Below are 9,284 nucleotides of genomic sequence, written 5' to 3'. Positions count from 1 at the left end.
CTGATGTTCAGATTTCAAGCTACAGGCAGCCTGGGTGGGTAAGAACTGGTACCCCTTTCAGCTTCTATCACACTCTTGGCAGCCCCGGGACTGACTGACACCCGCTGATTTCAGTGGGTCTGCTAGAATATTTTAACGGGAGTTATGGTGTCTGGTCTGGCATTGGTTTCAAGGTTGTTCTTTTAATCATAAAATATACAAAATCAAATCAAATACTCCAGAGTTTTCAATAAAATTACAAGCCACTATTTCATAAGTTAAACATATACATTTTCTAGTCCCGTGAATATCTCAGCAAGTCCCTCCCTGCTGCTAGGCAAATATCAGATTACACACTTAAGATGTTGGGATAAAGGAGCAACAACCTGCAATCTCTGCCGCCTTGGAGCTGAGTGTGTGCAAGAGGCCAGCATAAGCTAGATTCTCCCTCTTCTATCCCCTGCCCCCCGCGCGATGTAGCCTCCTGTGTGATTAGGACTTCTGGACAAACTTGCCACATTTGAGTGATGGTCTGGTTGGCCCTTATAAGTGTATTGCCCAGTGGTGGGTTTTGGAGGTTTCCCCCTAAAGGACTATCATGACTATCTTTGCTTTGTATGCTTATGAAACAATTCTGAATCTAGTTATTTGGAGCAGGATCTACAACCAGAGAAAGATGCTTTCTCACCAGCTGAAGGTAGACTTTGCATTTAGACGGTTGATTCTTCTCCAACCATTAGGTAATAGTGTACCATTTAGGTTTCACTGACTTTATTTACCTAGGACGCTCTAGACCATTCTATAGATGATCACTAGATGGAAATCTAATGCGGCTGAGCCAAAGCCGGTCGGTCGGTAGTCGCTTGCTGTCCAGGCCTGAAGCTAATTTCAGCAGTTAAGGAAGTCCTTCGTGGCTCTCTCTTTCAACAAACTCTCAGGCTAGCACTCTCTCTCTTTGCCTTTTGCTTCTGATTCCAAACTTGCTTTCTGACAGAGTTGCTGCAACTAAAAAACAAAACAACTCGTTCTTTACAAAAGGACAGTTTTTCCCAAGCACATTCCAGAGGATGCTCCGGTTGGCCTCCTCCACCAGATGAGCAAAGCAAGGTGCTGCCTCCCAATGTCATGAGCCGGGGCGCAGACTCCCCCCCCCCCCCAGCCTGGAACTTCCTCTTCATGCCCTGCAGCTGAGATGCTTCTAAAGTGAGCAAGTTCTGCGGGTTCCTCCTCTGTGGTTACGAGGCTGCTCACTATTGTCAAAAAGCAAGGCAGCCATGTTGCTCCCTTGGGAGCAGGGAGATCCACAAGAAGAGCCAGGTGATGTGTCAGGAAATAATGGGCAAGGTGTTGAGTTCTTCAGAGTTCCTGAACTTAAGAATTTAGAAACGAGTTTACTATTTTGTGACATTTTTGTTGGTTTTCATAAAGCTATTGCCTTTCTGTGGTGTTTCAGGTGATGGTTCTCCTACCTTGCCCGAAATAATATGTTAAGATTTAAATATTGATCAATGTTTATTTGTCCATTTTTATGGCACAGCCAAAGAACAATACAATAATGGAGTTTTGGGAAATATGGTACTGCATACCATGGATCTGTGGGGAAGCCATTTGTGGGTCCTCGCTATGACAGTAAATACTGAGTAGATGTCAGATTGAAGCACATCATATAGACTTGCTGAAATTTTTTTGGTTTTTTGTTTTTTTTTAACCAATTTGCCAAAACTTTAAAAAGATAAAACCGCAGGGAAAGATCTTCTGCCAAGTTCAAGATGAGTTGCGGGAGGGAGACTGGAAGCATTCAAAGGATTATCCTGGTCATCATGAGGGTGAGACCAAAAGGATCTGACCTAAGAGGAGTGTAGGAAACAGAGCAGGGAAGGCGGTGGGCGCCCCAGAGAAAAGAACTGCTGGGAGCAGAAGGCCCAAGGAAGGCTTGCATACCAGGGGAGAAACCAGAGAGGGATGAGGTGGCAGGGAAATGACCGTGGTTCCATCCAGACAGGTGCTGGGAGGCGATGCCGCTACATCTTGTAGTGATGTTGAGGAGTGACTTGCCAGCGTATCTTCAGGGGCTTCGCTTGCTAATGCTTTCCATCGCTAGGAAAACAAGGAAGAGTGCTCAGCCTTTAGGCCTGCTCATCGTTGGCAACCAGGAATTCCACACAGACCGGTGGAGCGGAGACAGCACCCTGTCAGAGCCTCTGCACCCAGGAGGCAAGGGGAGCGAAGCAACCACCTTGGGAGCAGGACCCAGCCTCCAAGGAATGCATTGGCCACTACTGCTGCCACTCTTTATGGGCTCAAAAGCCCTCTGGGCAAATGGAGGTGGCAGGGCATGGCTGAAGAGGTGCTTCTCTGTGGCCCAAGACCCCAGCAGATGCTATGAAAGGGGTGTGGAGGAAAAGAGAAGGACCCTCTTCCCCACCCCCACGGCCTGGTAAGAGGGGAGAGAACAGAAAAGCAATGGCGGTGGGGTGTGTGTGGAGGCGGAACAAAAACAGCCTTAAAAGTCAGGTGTGGCTCTGCCCTTCGTGGTTGTTTATGAGCCCCTCTTGTAGCCCTGCCAAGATTCTGAAGCCCCCAAATATCCCAAGCCACACTCCATTTTCTCCTGTCACCCACAAGGACACATTTCCAATGACAGACCCTCCAAGTGTCACTGTTTTCCAGGAACCGTCCCGGATTTACAGAAGCCCTCCTGGTTTCTGATTTGATCCTGGAACATCCTGCTTTTCCTTAGGACATCCCTATTTTCATTTGAGAAATGTTGGAGGGTATGGAGTTATGAGAACCCCCAAGCCGTCTGAAGGCAGCTCTGTATAGGGAAGTTTTTTAATGTTTCATGTTTATGAAAAATATTATTATTATTATTATTATTATTATTATTATTATTATTATTACTACTACTACTACTACTACTACTACTACCACCACCGCTGCTGCTGCTACTACTACTATTATTATTGAATAGGACATCCCTATTTTCATCTGAAAAATGTTGTAGGGTATGTATGCAATGCCTGAGAAACCTCAGTCCATCTTTTCTTCTTAGCCAGTCATAAAAACCCCTGGCAGTAGATCCCAGCCCTGTCTGTCAAGGAGAGGAAACACTAAAGTTTTGTTTCGTTTTTTATAAACCAGCCACCAAGGGGTGCCACTCTGGAGATCCTTTGGGGCTTCTTCCAGGGTGCACCACCAAGTGGCTCTGTGCTCCTTTGCGCCTGCTGCTGCGAGCATGGCTCCCTTGCAAGAGCATGGGAGGGAAAGGGCCTGCTGCTGTTGTGACCTCTGGGAGTGCAGAGCAGAGAGCAGGAAGAGGCTCCATGCAAGAGCTGCAGGGAAAGGGTGCAAGCAAACGAGAGAGAGAGAGAAGGAAGGAAGGAAGGAAGGAAGGAAGGAAGGAAGGAAGGAAGGAAGGAAGGAAGAACAAAAGAAAGAAAGAGAAAGAAAGAAAGTGAGCTGACCCTGGCGTGAGAGAGTGGAGCTCAAAGAGACAGAGAAACCTGGAGGGTGGCACGGGGGGGGGGTACATTTTGTTTAACTCCTCAGGGGGCAGCAGAAGAGAGGACCCCCAAGGAGAGGCTGCTCCCCAGGTCCCCTTGTGCTGCTCTTGGTGCCCCTGCCAGGGGGACCTTTCTCTTCCTGGAGTTCTTCAAAACAGCTTCCTGGGCATTTCCGGTGCTAATCTTGCGTGTTAAATTTAGGGGGTGAGATTTTGATAGCTGTTTTTGTTCTGTTCAGTTTTGGTGTGGTGGTCTTAAGCTTTTATTTCACCAGAAGTTTTTTGTTTAATTCTAAGCCTCCCAGAGAACTCTGCATTATGGGCAGCAGACACATATATAATATAAAATTGTGTGTGTGTGTTTTGGATGGAGATCCTAGGGAAGAGAGAGGTGCAAGGGGCTTTCCCCCTTCCCCTCTTTTTTTGCTATTTCTTCCATTTCCTGCCCGACTAATGTGATGGCTCTGTGACAAGAAATATTGGGGGGTTGCAGAGGGGAAATGAGTGGCCTGAGAGTTAATTGGACACAATAGATTTGGGTGATGAATGTGGGGTAAATTGATTTGGAGTGATTTCTCAACTAATTTGGAGAAATAATATTAGAGGGATTTAATTCAAGGTGATTTAGAGGAAATTAATTAGCCGCCAGCTTAAATGGGCATTCTGTTGTAGTTCAAAGAAGTGGTTTTGTGCCCTGAGAATCAGACCCCACCTTTTGCCTCAAATGCAGATTCTTTGGCAAGTTGCTCATCTTTTAACCTCACCATTTTGCTTTTTGTGAAATGGATGTCAAATTGCAGTAGTAAATTTTGAAATGGCTACACCCTAAGGCCACCATTTTGTGGCTGTCCACACTCCCATGGCAGCCATTCTGGGATGGTGTCCACAAAACCTCCTCAGATTTCCACATATGCCGGTGAGGCCCCTGACAGAACACCTCCTGAGGGGCGGCCACTGGAGAACAAACAGCTACAGAGGGACAACTATTTTCTGTGGTGGACTGAATCCAAGTTTCATTACATCCATAGCTTCCTCTTGGACTCACCTTTTAATTTTTTTAATCTCCTCCCTTGACTCAATACGGCAGCTTTAAGGTATACTAGAGCTTTTCAGAGGATTCTGCACACCAGTTTCTTTTTAATGTTGGACCTGTGTCTATTTAGACTCTTGCATAAAAGCTTACTAGTTTGCCCTATATAAAACTCTATGCAGTTGGAATTGGTACGTTAACTTTTTGCACCCTAAAGTGCAATTGGGAATCATTTTAATCCTAACAGTAGGAGAAATAATGGCATTTTATCTAGGTAAATTCTGTTTAAGCTGCATTCCCAGATTATTTTTGTGTGTTCCACAAATGAGAAAACAGGCAAGGTAGTCAACTGCATTCTCCCTACTTAAAGGCAGCTTAAAAGACAGCTACTCTGTGTTCACTTACGTGGGACGTAAGTCCCTTTGAACTCAATGTGACTTCTGAGCTGACGCAGATAGGATTGCAATTTGCAAATATTTTGCAGCTCAACTTGCATGTTTGTTGTGCCTCAAATGGTGAAAAGAAACAACAGAGTATTGTTGGTGTTGCACTGCTACAGTTCCAATAATGGGAGGAGACAGTCCTAAAAATGACAGCCATCCCCTTCTGCCGTGTGTGCTGCATTTCAGAGTGAGCTAGTCAGAATCAGTAGGAAAAGAGGACTATAAAAAGCACAGTAAAAAAAAATTTCAGCAGTGGGTTTTATTGCATTTTGTAGGTACTGTTAATCGCTGGCTTCCTTCAAAAGTTTTGTACAAACTGGCAATAAACTCTATACATGATTTTAGTTCTTGAACCAACAGAATGAGATCCAGAAGTGACGTGGTGAAGATGCTCTCGTCAGAGAGGCTCTCTCATTGGCTGGTTGTCTTTCAGGCTGGGTTGTCATGTGACTGCCTGTCTGTGCCTGCTGTACAGGTGAGTGCATGTTCTGCACAGCAAGTGTAGACAGGCAGACACATGGCAACTCTGGCCGGCCAGCCCATCGCTCCAGCAGGGATGCTCTGCTCTGGACAGCCTGACTTCACGGCAGAAGGAGGGGGAAGGCACGGTACACAAGCAAACTTTACACATTGGGGAGCTCTCAAACAAAGAAGACGTTTACTTTATTTAGAAAACTTGCGCTGTTCTTTACATTATTATTTTTTTCTTGACATACACAAGACGGAGATTGCAGCAAGACATGCGCCCAGAACAAATCTTAATTCATTTCAAAAAGTCTGCATTCATGGTGGGTGGGTGGATGTAAAAATATGTGCAAAGAAGGCATTACTGGGTTTTAAAATTAAGGATATATTTACCCAATATGTGTTTAGGTTTTCAAAATATGCATAAAACATTGTCCTGTTGGTGGAAGTTGCCATTTCCAAAATGGTCCAGCTGACGGCTGTTGGCCTAAAAGCTCACAGTGTGTAAAAACGTTTATACACAATTCACATTTGATTTGCCACATGAATTATATTGCACCCAATTAAAAAAAAAAGCAATGTTATAAACGCCAGTATAAAGTCAATTCTCAAAAGTGTGATTTGTGCATCAAAAATGCAGAAACAGAACACGTGTCAGATCCTTATGAACTTGATACTTCAGAATAGCAATTTGTCCTCCTGCACCCCAGCTGTGTTACATGGAAACAGAATAAATCACCATATTCATAGAATCACAGAATCTTAGAGTTGGAAGAGACTCCAAGGGTCATCTAGTCCAACCCCCTGCAATGCAGGAATCTCAACTCAAGCAGCCATGACAGATGGCCATCCAACCTCTCTTTAAAAACCTCCAAGGATGGAGAGTTTAATTAGTATTTCATTTTGGTGGCTGGGGGGGGGGGGAGAGAATCTTATTATGATATGCATATAATATATTTTTCTAGAAAACTCCATTAAAAGTTCATGATATACTTTGCTCTTTTAATTTGGTGTGAAGTATGTTGTGGTTTGCCAAAATTCAATCTTCAAAGAACAGTAAGTGTGCAATAAAGGAATATTGACAACTAACAATAAAGCACTGGCTGAACTGAAAGCTTGAAGGCTGCGGGGGCTGTTACAAGACGTGTCATGCTATTTAAATGCTTTCTAGGCATATGGGGAAATGTATGTTTTACATTCACTCTATAACTGTGTCTCTCATATGCTGCTGCTACAGGTTAGTAATATTCAAGACATGTGTTTTAAAATGTTGAAGACTCTACTTTCAGCACATTATTAGAATTCCATTGTCCCGATTGTATTGATTTTGAAAAAGATACAACTAATATCCAAAACATACTCAGATACAGCATTCACAGCTAGTTCTCCCCAAGCTTTAAGATTTTATAGAAAATGCAGAGTTGTGTTGAAATGTTGTTTCTTAATTTTTGCAAATGCAAATTTACCTTCTGCAAATGCTGCTTTGTTTTTTTGGGAGGTGCTGTTAGATGCTATGTAAAAATACTTCTCTTATCTCCTTCCTTTGGTCCAAACCGCTTTGAGACACTCCTCCCCCCACAAAATAAAGTGGTATAGAAATGATGATGGATGATGATGATAGACGACTATTTCACCCATTTCCTGTTTGACCCCATCCCTTGCCAGCCTTTTGGTACTGAGTTTTTATTTTAGTTTTGTGAAAGTAAAAGCAAACATAGAAATATGGGGATGTGCAAGTATGAGAAACTATTTTAGATACTGCAGGTAATGTAAAGTTTTATTGCACCTATACTCCTGCATAAACCTGATAGGTCAATTTTTATTTCTTTTATCATTGTTAAAAATGCTTGGCTAATGGAGTTTAATTTTGTTTACAGAATTTCCTCAGGACGAGGATCCTTGGGTGGTCTAACATTTCTTTGTTAGAGAGGAAGAGATTCTCGAAATGCAAGGGTTGCCTAACATGGGGGTGGAAAGAAGCAGAAATGTAGGGAGTAAATCTTGTCATCAGCTGCATTGTCTCGATTGGGATGGCTGCTGGAAATCATTCTGTAGATAACTGAAATCATCCTTCACCTCGGCTGTATTTTCTGCCTCACTAAAGGAAACGGTGGCTGTCTTAAACTTTTTCTTTCTAATCTCAAACTGCAACTACTTAATTTAGAGAGCTTTTTCCTCGGGTTTTGCTCTATGTGGTAAAATGGAAAAACAGAGCATGCTGCAAGCACAGCATAAAAAAAAGGGATTGCTTAATACTTTAAGGATTTTAAAGAGTTTCATATGCTGGCTCTGCAACACTACTATCTTCCTCATTCACCACAACATGTAGTGACCATGTAGCAATGAACTACGGTACCTAATTCTGCTTCGCATTTTCCACTAAACAAACTTTCTCATTTCAGCCTCATTCTTGAATAAGCTTTATAAATTAAGAATAACATGTTGAACTGCATCTTCAAACCCTTGGTTTTATCACCAAATTCCTACAAATCTCAAATCAAGAGACACACAAAAACATTACTGGATCTTTGTGTTTGTTGACTTCCTACAAATCAGTGTTCCCCAAAGACAGTATTTAAGATCCTTGCCTAGCCATGTAGATTTTTTCTTTCTCTGGCCTTTGCTGGTTCTCCCTCTCTTTGTCTGCACTTTTGCCGTTTCCCCTCTACCTTCTGGCAAATGAAAATGAGAGATACACGTGAGAGGAAATGCAGACAATTTCTACCCACGGCTTGTTCCTAGACAGCAGAATGTGAATTCCAGGGGGATTTCACTCCAGTTGTTGTAGTTGTACAGTAAGAAGATATTTAGAACTAGAATATTTCCTTTTTTGTCTTGATTCTTATTAATAAAATACGGGAAACAAATTAATATTTTTTAAACGTACTGACCCCAAATCTGTATTGCTACTTGCATGATAGCCAGCCTGTTCACCCATCCTTTGAAAATATTTTTGGTCCCCCCACCTGAATTGACCCCTCCTTATATGCCACAAAAGTTTGCCACTGTGCTGTCTAGTTGTAAAATCAAGTGAAAGATCAAAGCAATAATTTAAAAATTGTTAACATTTTACGTTTCTCTTTTCATGACATTCGGTTCCTTTGAATTTGCAACTGCAACTTTGTTTTTGCTACTTGTTAAAACAACAGCAACAAATGACAGGCTTTAACATGATAAAAGTCTGGTACAAACATAGATACGATGGCTTGAAACAAGTCTAAGACTGCAGTCCCGTTAACCTGAGAGTAAGTCCGTAAAAGCAGAGTGTAGAATCAGGCAGCAGCAGAGGGGATGACTGACACCTAGCCCTGTGTCCCCGGCACGAGGATTGCAAGACCTACGGACACTTGGAGCATTTTGGGGACCAGAGAGAGGGTCATACGAGACCACTTACTATGTGCATGTATCCATTTAATACATCCACTTTTTAATTTAAAAATAAGAGTTGGTCTATGCCCACTTGGGAACCTGGCATGTGGTGGGGGGGTTGTTTTTCTACCCTAAATTTGTTGCATTGCTCTCCTGGCAAAAAAAATGCCCAGCCTTTCTCCAAGCACAAAGGTTGCTCTTTGCCCCGGAGGGAAGCTGTCCTTGGCTCTTGATGGCAGCTTCTCTCCTGAGAGGCGTATCAGCTTCTTGGTTTTTTGGGGGGTGGGGGTGGCGGGTATTTTTTTTTTACCAGGATTGCAGCACAGAGTGAAATAATTGGTGCCCCCCCCACCATCCTGATTCCCTCCCCTCCTGTGTCTGCTATTTGTAAAGTAAAAATAAGACATTTAAAAAATATATGCACATTTAATATACTGTCTAGTTTAGCCCACAATGAAACTTGTAGTGAATTCTTTGAGACTACAAGAGGGGTGGG

At 42.9% G+C, this 9,284-nt stretch overlaps 2 long non-coding RNA genes across 2 annotated transcripts; one reads left to right on the top strand and one right to left on the bottom strand.

The window, feature by feature from the left end:
* The first annotated feature begins 3,409 nt into the window (after positions 1-3,409).
* On the top strand, positions 3,410-7,543 carry LOC310765708. The gene is made up of 2 exons (XR_014549757.1): positions 3,410-3,686; positions 7,297-7,543. It is a non-coding gene; the product is annotated as an uncharacterized lncRNA (long non-coding RNA).
* On the bottom strand, positions 5,199-7,300 carry LOC310765709. The gene is made up of 2 exons (XR_014549758.1): positions 6,289-7,300; positions 5,199-6,197 (listed from the first exon to the last, which is right to left on the bottom strand). It is a non-coding gene; the product is annotated as an uncharacterized lncRNA (long non-coding RNA).
* Positions 7,544-9,284: the final 1,741 nt, after the last annotated feature.

This window comes from Podarcis filfolensis, assembly GCF_964270895.1.
Source record: "Podarcis filfolensis genome assembly, chromosome: 6".
In the NCBI taxonomy this organism is placed as follows: domain Eukaryota; kingdom Metazoa; phylum Chordata; class Lepidosauria; order Squamata; family Lacertidae; genus Podarcis; species Podarcis filfolensis.
This window is presented reverse-complemented; position numbering and strand designations above follow the sequence as displayed.